Here is an 18241-nt window from a genome sequence, read left to right as displayed (position 1 = left end):
ACTGCGACAATTAGTTCAGACTGTGTAGCAAACTGCTTAGCACGTGCTCGGCACTCGGGAAGTCGGATCCTCCTGTCCTCCCACCGCCCAGGAGCAACGGAAGCCAGAAAGAGACGGGCTGGGGTGGCCGCACGGGGACTGAGTGGGTTTGGGGCCCGATCTAGCCCGTTTCCTGGGGAACCAAGGGGCCGCTCAACCCTGGCAGACTCCCTGCTTTTTCTGCATGGGAAAGCTCTGCCTCCAACATCATGCCCCTGATAACGGATCCCAGCCACCTGCTCTCCAGCCAGCAGGTGACTGGCCTTCCTGAATTTGAATCTGGGCTCCTTCCCTTATTCGCTGGGAAACCCCGGCCAAGTGTCACTCATCTCTCTGAGCCTCGCTTTCATGATGTGAACATGGGGAGAAGACCTACCTAAAGGCTCGCTTGTTCAATGAGGTTGTGTAGGCCAAGTGCCCAGCACACAGGAGGAACCCCCCACCCCCATCTCGGCCCAGCACTAAGTTGGGGGGGGCGCTCTAGAGGAGGGATCGGCCCTGAGGCAGGAGCAGGAGTGCAGACCTGGTCTGGGCAGGCCACGTCCAGCCCTGGGGGAGCTTAGCATCTAGAAGAAAAGACCAGGCCGAGGGCCCAGAGCTCTAACGGGAGTGGAAGGTCACACACATGGGCAGACCAGCCCCAAGGCTTCTCTGCTGAATGTCTTGGCCACAGTCCTCACCTCTCTGAAAATCCCAGTATCCCCAGCCGAAATATGGGTTCTGGTGAGGATAAAAATGAGACCCCAGATACGTGAAGTCACCCAGCCAGTATGGGACACATTTCTCTCCTTACCCTTATCAGTCCATTCAACATAATAGTATCCGGGCTGCATCCCCAGCAGGTGTTAGGCCCTGTGGTGGGCAGGGGGCTGAGTCCGTTAATGCCGGGCAGAACCCCATCTGCTTTAGAACCACCTGGCTCTATGGGAGGGTGCAAAGCAGTTCCTGGGCTAGCCTAGGCTCACCCTCCTGAGAATCTTGCCTCCGTGGAAAACTTGGCCTGGACAGATCCTGGGAACAGCCAGCTTACCCGGGGGGCACACCCATGGCGCCATACCACCACCCCCCAAAACCGAGGCTGTGAGCCTCCCCCTCACTGCATGGCTAACGTCAGCTGCCAGACGGGCCGACTCCCGGTGGGCAGGGGAAGCTCGGATCCCAGCCCACCCCCGAACACACACAGACATACATTAGAACTCAGAGCTGGTCGCTTTCACGGCTTTGCCTCTGACTTCGCCAGTTCAATCGATCAATCAGTTGATCAAGGGAGAATCAGAACTCAGTCACAGTGACAACACAATTCAATCCCTGGGAAGTGCGTTAGAACCAGGGCTCCTGCAGATTAGTGAGATGGCCTGGAAATTGGGAAATGAAGGTATTTGGCGACAGACACCTTGAACAGGCCAGGCCTCGGCTGATGCACTCCCATTAACTCTGACTTCTCTCGTCCCCAGCAATCAAAACAGCTTCTCTGATAGGGAGGACAGAAATGACAAGCAGAAATCGGATTTAGGGAAAATAACACATCCATGGCACCCTCCCCCCCTTCCCAAAGCAACGCTGCGAGCTTTACATATTCTATCATTTATTCTCACGTTGTCCCCAGCAAGTCGTAGGCGCGTTGGCCTTGCTTTTCACAAGAAAGCTGTGAGGGAGGCTGGGGTTCAGAGGTGAGGTGCCTCCCACCAGACACCCAGCAGGAAGGGCTAGGGCGGGGGTGGGAGAGTTGGGGGGTGGGGTGTAGAGCCAAAGGTCCTTTCTGGTGAAACTGTGGCCTCAGGCAGCTGAGAGGTTCCAAGACAGTTCACACCATGACACGTCCACACTGTTGCCTCCTCACCAGCCTCCCAGTCTCAACACCACCCTCACCAAACCATTTTCCATACAAGCCACCAGAAACAAGGCCCCTCCCGTATCAGACTTCAAAGCTTCCAGATCAAGTCATCACTCCCAGAGCTCAGTATCCAAGGCCACCTTACCTGCCTGACCCCAATCCCAGGTGACACCTGTCACCGACCACATCAGCTCCAGAGAGCCTCTTGTGGGGTCCTGCAACTCCTGCTGCTCACCTCCCAGTGCTCCACCCAGCACGCCCTCTCCACCTGGCTCTCTCCTGCAGATCCTTACAGGTACCAGTGCAGGGGCTTTCAGGGGAGATGGATCTGGGTTCAAAGCGTTGCTGTATGACCCTGGATAAGTCATTTTACTTCTCTGAGCCTGGGATTCACTTATAAAACGGAGCTGCCTCAAGGTGAAGCCCAGCTGATGCTAGCGTGTGTAAACCCCTGATGGACACTCTGATGAAAAAGTACTCATAGCAATAAGAGGAGGAGCGGCTTTTAAAAAGATAGCGGATAATTCTACACAAAGAATAACCCTATTAAGAGAACTGGCGCTGGTGAAGGAGGTGCTGGGCATGGGGTGGGGAGCCTCTAGCCTTGGCAAGGTGGAAGGCCTAGACTCAGGACTTTCCCCTCGGAACACAGCCCATGACTGGGCCACTGGGGAGTCAGGGGATGCTTCAGTACGCTGCTGGAAGTCAGTGTTGCTTTGGGATTCTTCCTGCTTTCCCTCCTGCTGTTAGGCCCACCCTATGGCTTCTGTGGCCTTGGCCTCACCCCAAAGCCAGGTATCGAGGGCCAACCAAGGAGACTCAAAGGGCAGAGAGCTCATGGTCCCTTCCTTTACCGATGGGGACAGAGAGACTGGGCCCACCCCGCGCCACCCCCCAGTTGGCCATCAGGAAATCACTCCCGACATCCTGACGCAGCTCAAGCCAAGGCAGAAACATTCTTTCTAACCTGCAGCCCCACCTTCTTTGCTCCCTGACACGGGGGTCTCCAGCTAGAATCCCAGATTGCCGACCCCAGGCCCCATCGCCTGTGTGGTCCGCTCTCCTGTGAGAGGCGTCAGGCACTTCCCGCCTGGGACTGTGAGCAGGAAGCAGGGCTGGACCCGCCCCGAGGCCCCTTTCCTCCAGGGCCCAGGCCCTTCAGACCCAAAGAACCATCCATTTGTGAGAGTTTGGTTTTTCTCTTTTTCTTTCCTTTCCCCTCTAAGCAAAACTGCGCGGCAACCTCTCCTGCCTCTGTCCCCAAGGCAGTTCCAAGGGGCCCATCTCGTCCTTGCAGAAGTGATGGCGGTAATTCTGTTAATGGGAAGCAAGACGGATGGTCCGCGGTGCCCAAAGTGCAGGAGGCAAGCCGAATCGGGCCGCCCCGGGTCGGGGGAAGGAAAGTGTTGCCGGAACACATCCTCCTTTGGGGCCTTATTAGGTCTTGAAAGAGCTGCCGCGCTCGCTAAAACCTGCTTTTGCCAGCAGAAGCCTCATTTTACAAATATACAGCAACAACAAAAACCCGTAAATGAGAAGAAAACCCTGAAGATTAGGCTCCCCTGCTACAGCGAGGCAGCATGCCCGCTCAGAGCTGAAGTCTTTAGCCTCGTCAACTCTGGGTTTAAATAAATAGGTCTGATGGCCAGCTCACCATTTTGTGAACAAGGAACACGCGGTTTCCTTGCTGCTTAAGGACTGCTTGCTGACGGTGGGATGGGACAGCTCTGGAAACATTTTCTTTTAAACAGCTTGTCTGCGCCGCACCTCCCCGCCCCCCATGTCAGGAAACCCTATCGCCTGGGTGTCAGTCCGGGGAGGAACCCTTGGCCAGTCCCTTCCCCAGTCCCATGCCCACAGGCCCTCACCGCCGAGAATCAGGGGCATTTCAAAAGCAATTTCACTGTGGAAAGGGCGTCCGTTTCCAAAATTACGCAAAAGGCTCCCCCCCTCTCCAATCTGGAGTCGAGCCACTGAATTGTTCTTTGGGCTTCGGATGATCCAAGGACAAAATGAGGGTGGACGGTGAAGCTGGCCTGAGATAGCCGTAGTTGATGACAGGCTGTCCAGGCTGTGTGACCTTGCAAGCTGTGGAAACTCTCTGGGCCTCAGCGTCCTCATCCCTACCATGGAGCTAACCTTACCTGCTCACAGCCCTGGAGGAAAGACCTCCAGACCAATCTGAGCATTCCTCTCCACCGCACCCTCCTGCAGCGCCCAGCACTGCCCAGACACATAGTAGGTGCTTGCTGAGCATCTGCTCCTTTGAGCAGAACAGAAGCAGAATGCCTTCTTTTGATGCCTGGAAACACAAAAACATCCATCCACACTAGGACAGAATGGTTTAGGTTGTGTGTGCTCTGGGAGCCGAAGGCCTGGGTTCGAATCCTGACTCAGTCACAGACCCACTGTGTGCCCTTGGGCCACCGACTCAGCTTCACTCAGCCTCGCTTTCCTTGTCTGTAAAATGGGACTAAAGAACCTGCCTCACAGGGTCACCAGGTGGAGTCAGTGCAAGAATACGTGGCCAGGACCTGCCCAGGTTGGCCCTGAGAAGGAGCAGTTCAAAGTCTTGGGGGAGCCTGAGGGAAGATTCCCACATTCCAGCTGGGAAAACCACTTTGTCAGAGACAGTTGAGGCAAAGCAAGCCCCACGGTGCCACCGGGGGAGCTGGGATCTAGAACAGGCATCGTGTGAACTCTCAGGAGGCTGTGGGAATATCACCCCAGGAGGGAGCCCCACACCCAAGTCCCTTGCGTTTGTCTGCAACACTCGGACCAGTAACACTGGACATACTTTACTCCTGTCTTGTTTATGCTGGCTCTCCCCAGCCAGAAGGCCAGCTCCGTTTTGCCTCTTCTGTTCATTATGCCTCTTAGAACCGTGCCTGGCTGTGCTGGATCAATGAAGGACCAAACAAAGCAAGCAAGGGAAGAGTCCTAGGGGGCAGCTCTGGGCTGCGTGCGGAGAGGAGCACCTGAGGGTCACAGGTGCCGCCAAGCTGCAGTCCTCACCCCAGCCGGTGTCGTTAATTGTCAGTACAATAACAAGCACCTATTGCTGAATGGCTGCTAAGCACGTGCTTCCCTCACCGGGTCATGAAAACTCCCCCAGAGACAGGAACTGAGACTTCCCCCTCGCTTTGCAAGGGAGAAAACTGAGGCCCCCCGTGGGAAGCAACAAGCCGAGGAGAGCAATGAGCAGAAGGTAAGGGGCGTGGCTGGCATGCAGGGTGTCCAGGTTAACCCACCACCTCCTCCCTCCATATCTCGGTCTGAGAAGGGCCACAGGGCTGGCTGGTCTGGGGAGGGGGAGGGGGGAGCTGCAGCTGGAGCCTCGGGACCTGCTCCCTGCCAAGGAAGGTGTTTGCTCCGAGGCAGGGGCCGACAAGCAGCAGCGGCTAAGGTCTGGCGCCTGTCCTGTCCCCGCTCACGTGCAACGGATAGAGTCAGAAGACTCAGCCAGGCAGTGGCCCCAGCACTGGCTTTGGGCGAGGCCTGGGTTCAAACTTCAGTTTCCAAACCATGTGGTTTATGGCTTTGGGCTGGTGGCTTCAATCTCTGAACCTCAGTTATCCTCATCTGAAAAATGGGGCCAGTCCAAAGTTGTTGTGGGGACTGACGAAGGCAACCCGGATAAAGCACTTGGCCACATCGCTGGCACACAGTAGGTCCTAAATAATAGTTAACTTTCCTGAGTCTCCCTCATTCATGTTTTCCAGAGTAACCAGATGTCCGCATCCTGTGGCTGCCAGCCCACCCCCCCCAACCCCGGCCCCGGTTCAGAGCTAGGGACAGCGTGGGAAGCTCGTGGAATCTGAGCTCCCCGCCCTCTCTGATCCCCAGGGCACCACCTGCTTAGCGTTCTTCCCGAGTGGGTGGGTGAGCAACCTCATCATTTGATTTCTGACCCTAGTCACCCAAGGACAAGAAGTCAGAGGGATTGGTCTGTCGCAATAACATCAGGCAACAACGTGAAGAATGAAATCGGGGGGCGGGGGGCATTTCCAAGGAGACCCACGTCCACGGTGTGTCCTTGGCAAGAGAGGCCCGGGGTGAGGAGGGAGACCAGACAGCATTCACAGCCCAGGCTGGTGGTCTGCAGGGAGTACCTCACAGGGGAACTTTTCCTCCAAGTAAGATCTGGCCCCAAGCTCTCTGCAACGTGCGCACTGGTGGGAAGAGCCTACAGCCCTAATCAGGGCCAGCTTCACGGGCATGTGACCAGTGCGGTTTCGTCTCGCCCTGCCCTGCCCCCAGTGCTTGGGGCTTCATGCTCTGTGTCCACTGTCTTTTTTTTTTTTTTTTTTTTTAGATTTTATTTATTTATTCATGAGAGACAGAGAGAGAGAGAGAGGCAGAGGGAGAAGCAGGCTCCCAAGGAGCAGGGAGCCCGATGCGGGACTCGATCCCAGGACCCTGGGATCATGACCTGAGCCGAAGGCAGACGCTTAACCATCTGAGCCACCCAGGCGCCCCTCTGTGTCCACTGTCTTAAAGCCTTCACTTCATCTTTGAATTTGTGCCGTCTTAGTAAAGGCCGGTGGGACGATGATGCATGTGCGGGGCGCTTGGAGCCTGAGCTCATGAGTGGTCCTGTTTCTGACCTCCTACCCCAGTGACCCCTGCCATCCTCCACCCTTGGCAGGGGCCTGGGTACACTCACGGGGACAAGTGCGCCACAGGGTAACTGCGCAGGTCTGTACTCGCCCCGTGAGTGTCCCTGTGCCCAAGGCAGCATGGCATTCACTCGCTAAGAAAAGCCACCATGACAGGTAGAAAGAGATGGCAAAGGAAAAAGCTTTTTTCCTCTTTTTAAACAAGGGGACCTGCATTTTTATTTTGTGCGGCGCCGCACAAATCACGTAGCCGGCCCTACTTTCTGTTCATATGACCTTCTGACCCCCATCCCCTGGCTTGGAGGCCCCAGGGGACATCCCTAGGCCTCTGCAGAACGAGAAGGCACCATGTGGTCTGAGACGGTCACTGGCCGAAAAGCTTCTCAGAACTCAGCCCTCCCCTCACCCCTGTCCACGGAGCTTCTTTTTTGAATCCCTACCGCTGCTCATTTATTGTCATCTCGTGGACCAGGCCCCATTCCTGGTGCTGGGGACGTGCCGATCGGTGGGACACTGAGCAGTGATGAAGCAGGCAGGACTGACGGCGGTGGCGGCACAGCCAGTGGGGGGAGGCTGACCCAGCAGAGCCTCCAGGAGGGCGTGGAAGGAACGGCTCCCCGCGCGGAGGGAGTGGGAGTCGGCAGGAGCCCCTCATCTGTGAGGCGGAGACACGGGGGCTTCCTTGCAGGGCTGTCGGAGGCTGGGGGGCTACCACGTCTGAGCTCTGCGGTGTCACACGGCAGGGAGGAGGGAAGGCGCCCGGAAAGGCCGGGGCCCCAGGCACTAACTCAGGGACTATCTGCAGACAGCTCCCCGAACGACCACAAAACCAGCAGCAAAAAGAATGGCCGAGGGGCGGAAGTGCCACTTCCAGAGCCCCCACCACGTGCCAGGCATGTGGCGCGGTCCTGGGTTAGAGACTTATTCCTGTGGTTTCTATCCCTGCCCGACATTTCACAGATGCCGCCTTTCTTTCTGTGATTTACAAAGTCCAGTTAGTACCAGGTGGTGGCAGCAACTTTTCCAATAGGACTGGTCACGGATCGAGCAGAACACACAGTGAATACGAGCTCAGGCTGCAGCCAACCCAGGTTTGACCCTGGGCCACCCCAGCTGTGGGGTCTAGGGCAGATCTGACCTGCCCTGGGGCTCAGTGTCCCCTCTGTCACTTGGGATCATTAAGAGTCGCATCCTCGCAGGGTGGATGTGAGGATTAGATGAAATGACATTGGTCAAGGGCACGGCCTGTTGCTATTGTCCTGTAACCCCAAAACCTCAAATCCAAAACCTGAGTGTCGTGTGGCACTTCCCAGGATCGCGTGGGTCTGCTCCCTCCTTTCCAGCATCTGCCCCGACTCTCCTCCAAGACTACTCTCTCCCCCCATTGTCATGGCGCATCAGTCCATAAATATTTAAACAACATGTCATCAGATTATTATAACATATGATCTATAGCACTGATGTGCTGCAGTTCTGCGCATTTGGGCTTCGCTTTCAGAATATCGAAACATAAAATATTTATGTATTTAGCCAACCACGAGATCTCACATTCTGTCTCAAAATGCTGGGTGGTGGCAAGACGCGGAGCTGAGACGCAACGTGTGAAGGGGATGCCTTGTTCTCACGTCGGTTCCTGGGGCATCTGGATTGTTTCTGGTTCATTCCAGGGCCCGTGAACGGTGGCTGGCTGGGTTTGCCACAGCATGCAGAGGGCCGGGACCAAAAGACGCCATCAAAATGCAGTGAGAGTTCAAACCACAAGTACTGTGTCATTTTCATTTGGCATCTCCATGGGCCTGCGCATAGTAGGTGCTCAGTAAACGTGCACAGGGAAATGAATTCACCTGTAGCCCACGGCACCACCCGATGGGCTGGCACCCAGTGGGGATTCAGTAATACCTGCTCTTCTGTTTCATTCCATCCCCAGTGTCCAGCACCAGTCCAGGCACAGAGAAGGACCCAGCAAATGTTGCCAGTGAACAGCAATGGGAGGAATAAATGCGTGACCAGATAAATCACTTAATTAGCTAATAAATTAATGAGGGATAATGACTCCCTGTCTGCTGGTCCAGATTACACAGTGTGAGACCTTCCTCCTGAGAAATAAAGGCTCTCCAGTAACCCGTAGTGGATAGGCAAAGGGGTTTTTCTGGGTAATTAAATATCTCGATTGCTAACATTAGCACATCACAGTGACCATATGTCCCAGAATTTTCAACACTGCGCAATTTCAAAGATGCCGCCCATAAGCCATTCGAGCATCCAGGAACTTCTTACATACTAGCAACCAAACAAGCATCTTCCAAACAGCCTCTCCTGTCCCCAAATGTCACTAAAATGCTTTTACAGACCACTGCCCTTTTGAGAGTTTGGAAATTGTGGTCATCACGTGCCTAACCGATAGATGGGTGATATCTGAAGGCCTGGGATGTCATAAAAGCATGTGCAAACAAAAGTTGTTAGCTTGGAGTAAAAGTATGTTCTTTGCATAGTTCCCAAATGCTGTGCTGTCACCATCAAGAGTGGGCAGCCCTCATCCTTGTCCTCAGCCTCTGCAGGGGCAAATATCCAGTCCTCATTTCCTCTTGGGTGAGCTGAGAAGGCTGGCATTTAAAACAAACACAAAAAGCCGCTAAAATTCTTGGGGGAGATGAACAAAGGAAATGCACACACACTGACTCAGGCACACCAAGTCCACACTTGAGATCCTGGTGTAACTAATTCCGGCTGGACTCCGCAGGACCCGCCAAACGTATGGGTGGGCTCCCTGTCCCTGGCTCCCTGTCTGTCTGCCATGTGGTCCTCAATGGTCCTGCCGTCTGGGCACCCACCCCCCTGGAGGCCCGCCAAGGCCACACCAGCTAGGGAATACCTGCCCCTTTCAACCCACAACTCCCCATCTTCTGGGCGGGGTAGTCTCTGGAGTCACTTGGGAGAGTTAAACACCTCCCTTTCCCTAAGCAACCCTCAAAAGATTCGCCCTCTAAAAAAAATAGTATACTTGACAGAAAGTGTAGCTTGAAGACATGCACCCACCCATTCCAACCCAAAGCCACCGCTTTACAGGCATCAGGAGCCCCCTCCGCAGGAAAGAAGCAAAGGAAGAGACCTTGATAACGCTCGCAGGTATAAGCCCTTCTATAAGTGTAAGCTCCTCCCTTGGAATAATTTGAGCCTTTATCTAAGAAACCTTCCCTGGACAGAGGCGGGTCAGTTGGGCACAACTCAGCCTTTCACTGCCCACTGGGACGGGCAAAGTTTGCTAACAAATTCAGTAAGTCCACATAAACATTCCTCAAGGATCCTGCCACTTGCCCACTTGAAACTTTCCGTTCATTCAGTAAGTATTAACTAAGCACCTACTATGTGCCAGGCACCGTGCTGGGCACCGGGGACCCAGTGGCAGTCCGCGGACCAAATCTCATCCTCACGGAGCTTACGTTCTAGTCCGGGAGGGAGACAACATAGGGAATCAGGAAGGGGGAAGGGTCCTGAAGAAAAGTGAGGCCAAGTCAGGGAATGGGGAGTGAAGGAGTGAGGGACAGATTTCAATAGGATGGGGATAACAGGGCCTCTTTGGAGAAGTGACTTTTGTGGCGTCCTGAATGAAGGCTGGGGGCAAGTCATGGGAACCCTGGGGGGAAAAGGATTTCAGGAAGAGGGGACAGTGGGGAGTATATGCTTGAGGAACAGTAAGGAGGCCACATGGCTGGAGCGGAGTGAGCAAGAGAAAGATGGTTTAGAAGTGGGGTGCAGAGGTAGCAGGAGCCCCTCTGCTCTTGCAAGAAAGACCAAATCTCCCCCAGATCCCCACAGGCCTGGGCAGCCTCTTCACCCACCATTTGCTCCTTGGTAGGGCCTGTTCCTTCTAGCTGCCTGGGAGACCCTCTCCCAGGCCCTGCGCCTGGGCACCAACTCACAGCCCATACGACAGGCATTTCCAGATGGCAGCCTCTGTCCTCTGACCCTATGGACCAGACCCCAATGCTGCGGCAATTAATTAAGTACCATACATCCTAGAGTCTCTGTGTCTGTTTCTTTGTCCGTAAAATGGGCATAATGATACCTGCATCGGAGAATTGCCAGGAGGATGAAGGGAGCTAATCCACGGGAAGGGTTAGAACGGAATGTAACATACAGTAGGTGCCTGGTACAAAGAATCCACCGAAGGGGTCAAAAACTGAGGAAGGGGCAGAAGTTTCTGGCTTCACACTGCTGGGGGGCTGCCCACAGCCTAGGACCCCATTCTCGCCCCCAACTCCTCATCCCGCAGCCCCACCCACCCACCCACTCACCCTGCGGTCCACCGGCCCTTCACCCCAGCCCTCTCGGACCTCCAGACCTCCCAACACCCAGCCTGCTCAGAGGCCCCTCCCTCCTGGAAAGCCCTCCTGCTACCCCAGGGAGTGAGTACCAGGAGATGCCAACTGCAAGCACCCACAGGGGTTCATGACACAACTCCTGTCCTCACCAGGTGGTTAGAGGTGCGGGGTGGGGCTGTGCGAGGGTCTCCGGGCCAGCTCCCAGAATAACACCTGACCCACAACGCTGGGAGGTATTTCTCCAACAAATGAGTGAACGGACGGCCGCATATCAGCCGGCGCAGGCGGATCTGGTTAACCAAACGAGTCCACTCCACCTACACAACTGTGGACGGGTCTGCGTTTCTGCATCGGACTCTTTGCACACGGCCCAGGCCCACGCACCATGACCAGAGCCTTGGCCTGACAGGTGGGGAAGTGTTCTGATCAGCCACAACCTTGGAAGCTGGTCACTACCTCCCTGGGCCTCAGTCTCCCCATCTGTAAAATGAGAGGCTTTCGTGCCTGTATTTTGAAGATCAGAACCTTGTAAAAAATTTTCCACATGACCTAAAACTAACCATTTTAAAGTGCACAACTCAGTGTCGTTTAGCACATTCACCACCTCTCTGGTCCTGAAACATTTTCATCACTCCAAAGGAAACCCCACACCCATTGAGCGGTTGCTCCTCATGCCTCCTCCCTCAGCCCCTGTTAACCACCAACCTGCTTTCTGTCTCCACAGACTTACAGATTATGGATATTTCATATAAGAAACTTTTCTTAAAATGACTCCCATGCAAACCCTCCTTCCAGAAAACACATAACAGGGTTAGTGCTGTGGCAAGATAGGGTTAGGTCTGCCCAGCCCCCAGCTAGCATCCCTCACCCTCGGTGACCTTCCAGGGAATGCTCTCATCCCAGGCCCCTTCCTTTTGACGATTCTAGTCCTAAAGTTGGGTTTCTGAGGTGAATCACCCCAGCCCCCAAATAGTGTCCAAGAATCAAGGGCCTCGAGCCTGGGGCTAGTGGCCCATTTTCCAGGTGAGGGAGTAGAGGCGCTGGATTCAAAGGTGGCTCCAGTGCCTACTGATGCTCCCCACTCACCACACGCACCATGGTGGGGTCTCAGGTGGGAAGAGCTGGCCAAATGCCCACAGAAGTGGCCTCCGGAAGGGCAGCCGCTTCCGTGGGACCTCGCCTCTCCCTCAGGGACAACAAGCCAGCCGGCCAGAACCCCACACAAACGTGCAGGGATGCCCCCAGGCCTCGCTGTGCAGACCCTCCAGGAGGATTCTGCTTGCTCGCTTTTCACGCAGAACTACCTGCCCCCAGGCCCAGGTCTGCAACAGCCGCTTCTGTCAGCCCAGACCTCTGATGGGGCCCCCCCGACGCTGTGTAAATAATTAACGAAACATCTGCCTTGCTTAATAACACACTGTGGCTGTCACCGCTCTCTGGGCCTCCCGAGACCCTCCAACTCCAAGAGGAGGCGTCAAAACCTTAGAAGGCTCCCTTTCCGAGCCTCGTGGGGCGCGGGTGGAGGGGAGCACAAAATACTGACTTCCAAACATTTTCCTGAGCCGCCCAGAGCGCCCTGACTTAAGGCCCGCCTCGTTTTACCAAACTGCCATGTCTCTTCCCCGGGCTATTTTGAGGGTCATGATCACAGGGCAGCGCTTCAGTGGCACCTGGAAGAGATCCTGACCCTGCTTTCGGCCCAATTCGGGCCTCAGTACACAGGGACACTGAAAATGCTCTCGACAGGGAAAGAACCTTCCCGGCCTGGTGACCCTGGGCAGGTCCTTAATCATCACACACTTTCTTCACCTCCCATAAAATCTCAGGCAGTGAGCATCAAGCACTTCCGGGGTGCGACCCATGTGCGGAGGGTTTTATATCCATTATCTCCTGTAGTTCTTCCCTCACACATTTGAGGTCCTAATATTGTCTGTTTTCCAGATGGGGAAACTGAGGCTCGGAGAGGTGAATGACTTGCTCGGGACGCCCCACCTCCCTCCATTTGGTGCCAAAGCTCAAGTTCTTAATGTGAATGTGGGTTGGAGCCTTCCCCTCCTTGGGCCTCAGTTTCCATTCTGTAAAATGGGCGTGTGGCTCTTCTCTGGATGGTGAGCCTACTGGATTTCTCAGGGGCAGCGTGGACTCAACAGAGCTGAAGGTCATTTGCAGGGTAACTGCTGCCCCTTTGCAGATCTCGTCCTGACAACTCCCAGTTTCAAAGACTTTGAAGAACAAGAGAGGGCCGGCCTGGGGAGAGGGGTCATGGACAAATTCCAACGCTGCCACTCACCTGCAGCGAGGGACTCACCCCGTTCCCTCAACTACAACTTGGGGACTTTGGGGAGTTCTCCTCTAAGAGGCCAGCTCCGTTCGCCAAGATCAAGCACTGCCCCTCCCCCAGCCTAATTTTGAAGTGTGAGGCTTAAACAACTCGAGGAAATGCAGGGCGGCAGGCTCTCAACGGCAGCTTCCCTCCCCCTTCCCTCGCAGAAATTCCTTCACACTCTATGGAATTCCTACATAAAGCCCCTTTTTCTTTTCTATGAGGTCACCATCATGCAGATGTCGAGGAGAAAGAAAGAAAGGCTCCATGTGGATCAAGGCCCTTGGAACTGAATGCATTCAGATCCCGGCTGCATCACCTTTCAGTTCTGCAGGCCCCTCACTCATCTGTCCCCCAGAGCCCAGCCAAAGCGGCCGGTTGGGTTTGGGGTGCGGTGATCCCGCTGGTGAATGCCAAGAGGCCTGGCCAGAAGACCAGGCTTTTGCCACCAGACCACCCGAGCAGTAGTCATCTGTGGAAAAATCCAGAACTGGAGAGAACACAGCAGAGGCTGTGTATGTGGGTCTGCTTCCACACAAGCAAGTCTGTTAGAAGGACAGATGTCAAAATGCTAGATCACACTCCACGGTCAAGTTCCCAAATTGAACGTCACAGGAAATTACACCACCAACTGATTTGCCCCAATGTCCGCTCCTGTCTGGAAGCAGAGTCTGAGAAGGCTGTTGCTTTAATTCAGTTTGGGCCAGAGGAAGGGGCTGTGAGTATGTCACCCAGCTCAGACAGGAATGGGTGAAGCCACTAACTGACCTGATTTTTTCTTTTTATAAAATAAAACATTTTCGGGGCACCCGGCTGGCTCAGTCGGTGGAGCATCTGACTCTTGATCTCGGGGTCATGAGTTCAAGCCCCACAGTGGGCAATGGGCTACTTAAAATAAATAAATAAATAAATGGCTAAAAAAAATAAAAATAAAAAATAAAGATTTTCCCCAAAGGCCATCTTATCACTACCCAAGCAAGAGTCAGATATAAGATGGCCAAATACCAAAAAAATCCCCTGAGGATCTTTGACCAATCCTGGTCATCAACCACCCACTCGTTTTGAAGCAATTTCACAGACACCCAGGGAGAGAGCACCCCAGATGACCTCCCCACACATACTCCAGGAGCACCCCTGCTCCCTAAAGCTGCACGTTCTGGTCGCCAGCATTCTGGCAACCATCCAAAGTGATAGCCAAGGAAAGGTCCGTGGTTATGTGCACACCACTTCCGAAGAATGACATCAGCAAAAATAAATAAATAAATAAATAAATAAATAAATAAATAAAGATAAAAATGGAGAAACAAGGACTATTTTTACCTCCCCAAATCACAGGCCAGACGGGAGAGAAATCCATCAATGCCAGAAATGTGGTTGAGCCTTCACACAAGATCTATTATTTCACACCTTAAATTAACGCATCTCAAAGCAATTCGCAAATGTTCATCAATCCGCAGAGCATACTCGGAAGGGAGAAGAAATACCTTTTCCTTCCAACATCAAAGGACCCTTGCAGGGGCAACGCACACCCCCAAACCGCACCCCAGGTCACACACTAGGTCCTCACACATTACGTTCCTTTTAAGAACCGCGTTGTAGAAACCCATGATAAGAACAGAAATGAACGAGTCAGAGAGACAGGCATGGGGCTAAAAGGGCAAGGGACAAAAAGCCTATGTAGAAATGATCCTGTTGTCAGATATTCACAACGGGGAGTCAGGGCCCTGGAGGTATGTCGCCATCACCAGGGGTCAGAACACACTAGGCTCTTCCTGAGGGCAATGCCCCAGCAGCCTTCCTCCGCACACGAGCCTGGAGATGCCAACCCGCGTTTCATCTTGGATGACTCACCAGGGTCTTCCACTCTCCCCCCTCTAACTCCCTTGCTTGGTCTGGCCTGAGAAGAGGAAGGGGATATTCTTCTTTTTTTGACAATTGTTTTGACACTTCCTTTCTGAAACCAATCTTTGGCACTTCATGAGGAAGAAAAAAAAGTGAACTGCGAACCCTTTCTGTCGGACAGTCCTGGCCCTGGGCGTGGGTCTTCCACAGGAGTGGACAAGGAAGGAGGGCAGCACCTTCAAGAAGGCCTCTCCCAGAAACCGGGAGCCTGGCGAGGAACCCAGCCGCACAAGGACCCGGAATACAGTGACCGTGACTTTCCAGGTCCAGCGGGAAGACTACGGGCTCCGCTCAGACAAGTCTGAGTTCAACCCCAGGGTCAACTGCACAGCAGTCCGTGATCCCCAGCACATGATTTCATCTCTCCATGTCCCCAGTTTCCTCACCTGTAAAATGGGCATCAGGAGAGTTCCCGTCTGCCTGTTGCTGAGTGGACTGAGTGAATTAAGGCCCTTAAAGCTTTAGGTACTGTGCCTGGCACACAGTATGCCCTCGATAAATGGTGGCCATTGGCTGTGGTGCTACTTTCACAAAGCTATGCCTGGAATTTCATCTCTCTGAGCCTCAGTTATGTCATCTGTAAAATGGAGATGACAACCCCCTGCCTCATGAAGAAGATTAAAGGAGTAGATGTGTGTGAAAGCACGGAGCACCCCGTCTGTGCACCTTCAGAAGACAAGTGTCACGCCCCCATGCAGAGGACAGGCTTGAAGTCAAGCAGGTGACAGGATTCTGCCTCAACCTCCTCTCCGCAGTCCCAGGACTGGGACTGGACCTCTCTGTCTCTCTGCACAGTAGGTGCTCCCTAAACATGCCTTCCCGTCCCCTTTCCCTGCTCCCTCCTTGCTCAGGGCCACTGGAAATGCCACCTGGCAAAGCTGGAGCTTCGATTCTTGAAACCTGAACAATCTGAATGGCCCAAAGCCCAGACCAACCTGGGCCACTGCTTCAGTCTGGGACTTTATTTTCTGAAGACAGAAACTACTTTTTAGTCATTTCCGAAGCAGACGGGACTGCAGAGGCTGACAAACCACAGGGACCATTTTAAATCCTGGGCCTTTTCTTCTGGGAAGTTAGGCAAGAACCTTCCCAAATGTTTGCCCGTGGGGCTCTCTGCCAGGGAGTGACTCATCTACAGCTCCCCACAGGCATATTTTATTTGGGGGTGGGGGATGGAGGGAGGGCCTGGCCTTGAGGGGAGAAGGAGAGGCAGCATTTCCAGCAAACCCAGAAGGTGTTTTTTTCTCTCTCATTTTTTTAGGACAAAAAAGAAAAAAAAATGTGGATCTTTTTTGTTTCTTCCAGGTTTCATTTGCTAAAAGAAGACGTCCAAAGTTCACTCCGTAAGCTGCTACATTGGGAACAGGCGCTTCCAGCCGGCTCTGCATCCTTTTCAATGAAATTCTTCTTCCATTAACACCACGATTTTTAAATGTGCCTCCAAGATTTGCCTGTGCACGACATTTTCCCCTCAGAAAGGCAAGCTGAGTTTTGAAAACTCAGGGGGAACGACGGAGCTCAGTGTTTCTAAAGTTGGCCTTAAAGCAAGTAACACTTTTGACGGCAGAGATTTTGAACATTTATAAAGCCCCCCAAAAACCGTCCATCAAAGCTGCAGGACAGACCTTGGAACCCAGTGTCCCAAGACTGCTGTGATCAATTTGTTACTGTCTTGGGGGCTCATGCTTGGAGCCCAGGCTTAACAAATGAATATATCAGATGAATTTCTATCTACTTAGCAGAGCGGGCAGAGAGAGAGAGACCCTGAGATACACAGACAAGTGTCCTGGGGCCCCTGGCCTTCCCAGGGTCAGGACCAAGCCACCCCCCCCCCCACCCAGGCCTGGGGGGGGGGGGTAAAGTTATAATCTGCCAGGGTCAGAGAGGGGTGAGAACAAAGCCAAGAGACCCAGAGGGGTATTTAGGAAGAACTGAACACCAGTCCTCTAGTACCAGGCCAAGCAGCTCTGCCAGGCCCACCAAAGCCCCAGCCCAGCCTGAGCATCCTGGAGCCGGACGCAGGGTCCTGCCAGTGGGCCCCATCAAGGCCTGGCTCGGAGGCCTCCCCCTCTGCCAGGCCCAGCCTGGCTCTGCGGGTCTGACCTCTGCTCTCAGTCAGCACACAAGGCCCAGCACCGACCGGGTGCCCACCCCCGGCCTGCTTCTCTCCATGGGCTCCCTGGCATCCGGGCCATCAAGATGCCTGATGGGTGCAAGGGGGGACCCTCAGCCTCCATTATAAACACGCTCACACACTCCTGGACACAAAATACTCTTTCGTATTCGTTCACTTTTGTCCTCGAAGGCTCACAAATGCACACAGAAAACACTTGTGAACACTCACCCACGTGCGCACACATACTCCCTGAACCCACACAACTCCTTCACAAAAATGGGATCCCACGTGAAGCGCTTGGCACACTCCCTGGCAAACAGTAAACAATAAATGGCTACAAGGGAGCCATGCCCGGGTCCCCCGCACTCATGCACCGCAAACCACGCAACCCAGACCCTCCGACGTGCACACGCACCGTGCCCGCCACGGCACGCACACACTCGGGCGCACACCCCGGGGGACACACAGACACACGCCGCCCACGCACGCTCGGACGCACGGCCGCCGACACGCTGAGACTCGCCGGTTCACTGGCGCCCCGACCTCCCGCGTACGCCCCCGCCCGCTGTCCCCCGCCGAGCCGCGGCCGCGCGCGCGGGCACGCGCACCCCCTCGGCCCGGCTCCGGGTGACGGCCCCGCCGCCCGGCCCCCGCCCCTTCCCGGGCCCGACCCTGCCGGGGCCCCGGCCCCAGGCCACTCACCGGCGCGCGGGCGGCTCGGCTGCCGGCGGGAGGAGCGGCGCACGGCCCGGCGGGCGGCCGGCCGGAGCGGAGGGTCCCACACGAGTCGGCGGCGCGTCCCACACGAGTCGGCGGCGCCGCGGCCGCACGCCCGTCCGCTCGGTTCCGCCGCCGCCTGCGCGGGCCCGCGCGCGCTCCCGCCCCTCCCCACCGCGGGGCCGCGCCGCCCCCTGCGCTCGTGCGCGCTGCCGCCACGCTGGCCCGGGGGGCGCCCCGCGGCTACCGCAGGGCGGCCGGACCCCTCCGCGCCCCGGAGCCCCTGGGACCGCGAGTGATCAGCCCAGCCGAGCCCCACCCCCCCATTTCAAGGATGGGGACACTGAGGCCCAAACTTTCATAGCGATT

General features: G+C 55.0%; 1 protein-coding gene across 1 annotated transcript in view; it reads right to left on the bottom strand.

The window, feature by feature from the left end:
- The window catches only part of NEK6 (NIMA related kinase 6), an 84753-nt gene extending 66723 nt beyond the window's left edge, over positions 1-18030 (bottom strand). The window contains exon 1 of the mRNA XM_045883130.3: positions 17858-18030. The gene's annotated coding sequence lies outside the window, so the exon portion shown is untranslated. The remainder of the gene's footprint in view (positions 1-17857) is intronic.
- Between the last annotated feature and the right edge of the window lie 211 nt (positions 18031-18241).

The sequence above is a fragment of the Mirounga angustirostris genome, unplaced genomic scaffold, assembly GCF_029215605.1.
Source record: "Mirounga angustirostris isolate CCGP_5_RB_7025 unplaced genomic scaffold, mMirAng1.0.hap1 SCAF_15, whole genome shotgun sequence".
Taxonomy (NCBI): Eukaryota; Metazoa; Chordata; class Mammalia; order Carnivora; family Phocidae; genus Mirounga; species Mirounga angustirostris.
Note: the sequence above shows the minus strand (reverse complement) of the source record. Positions and strands in the feature narration are given on the sequence as shown.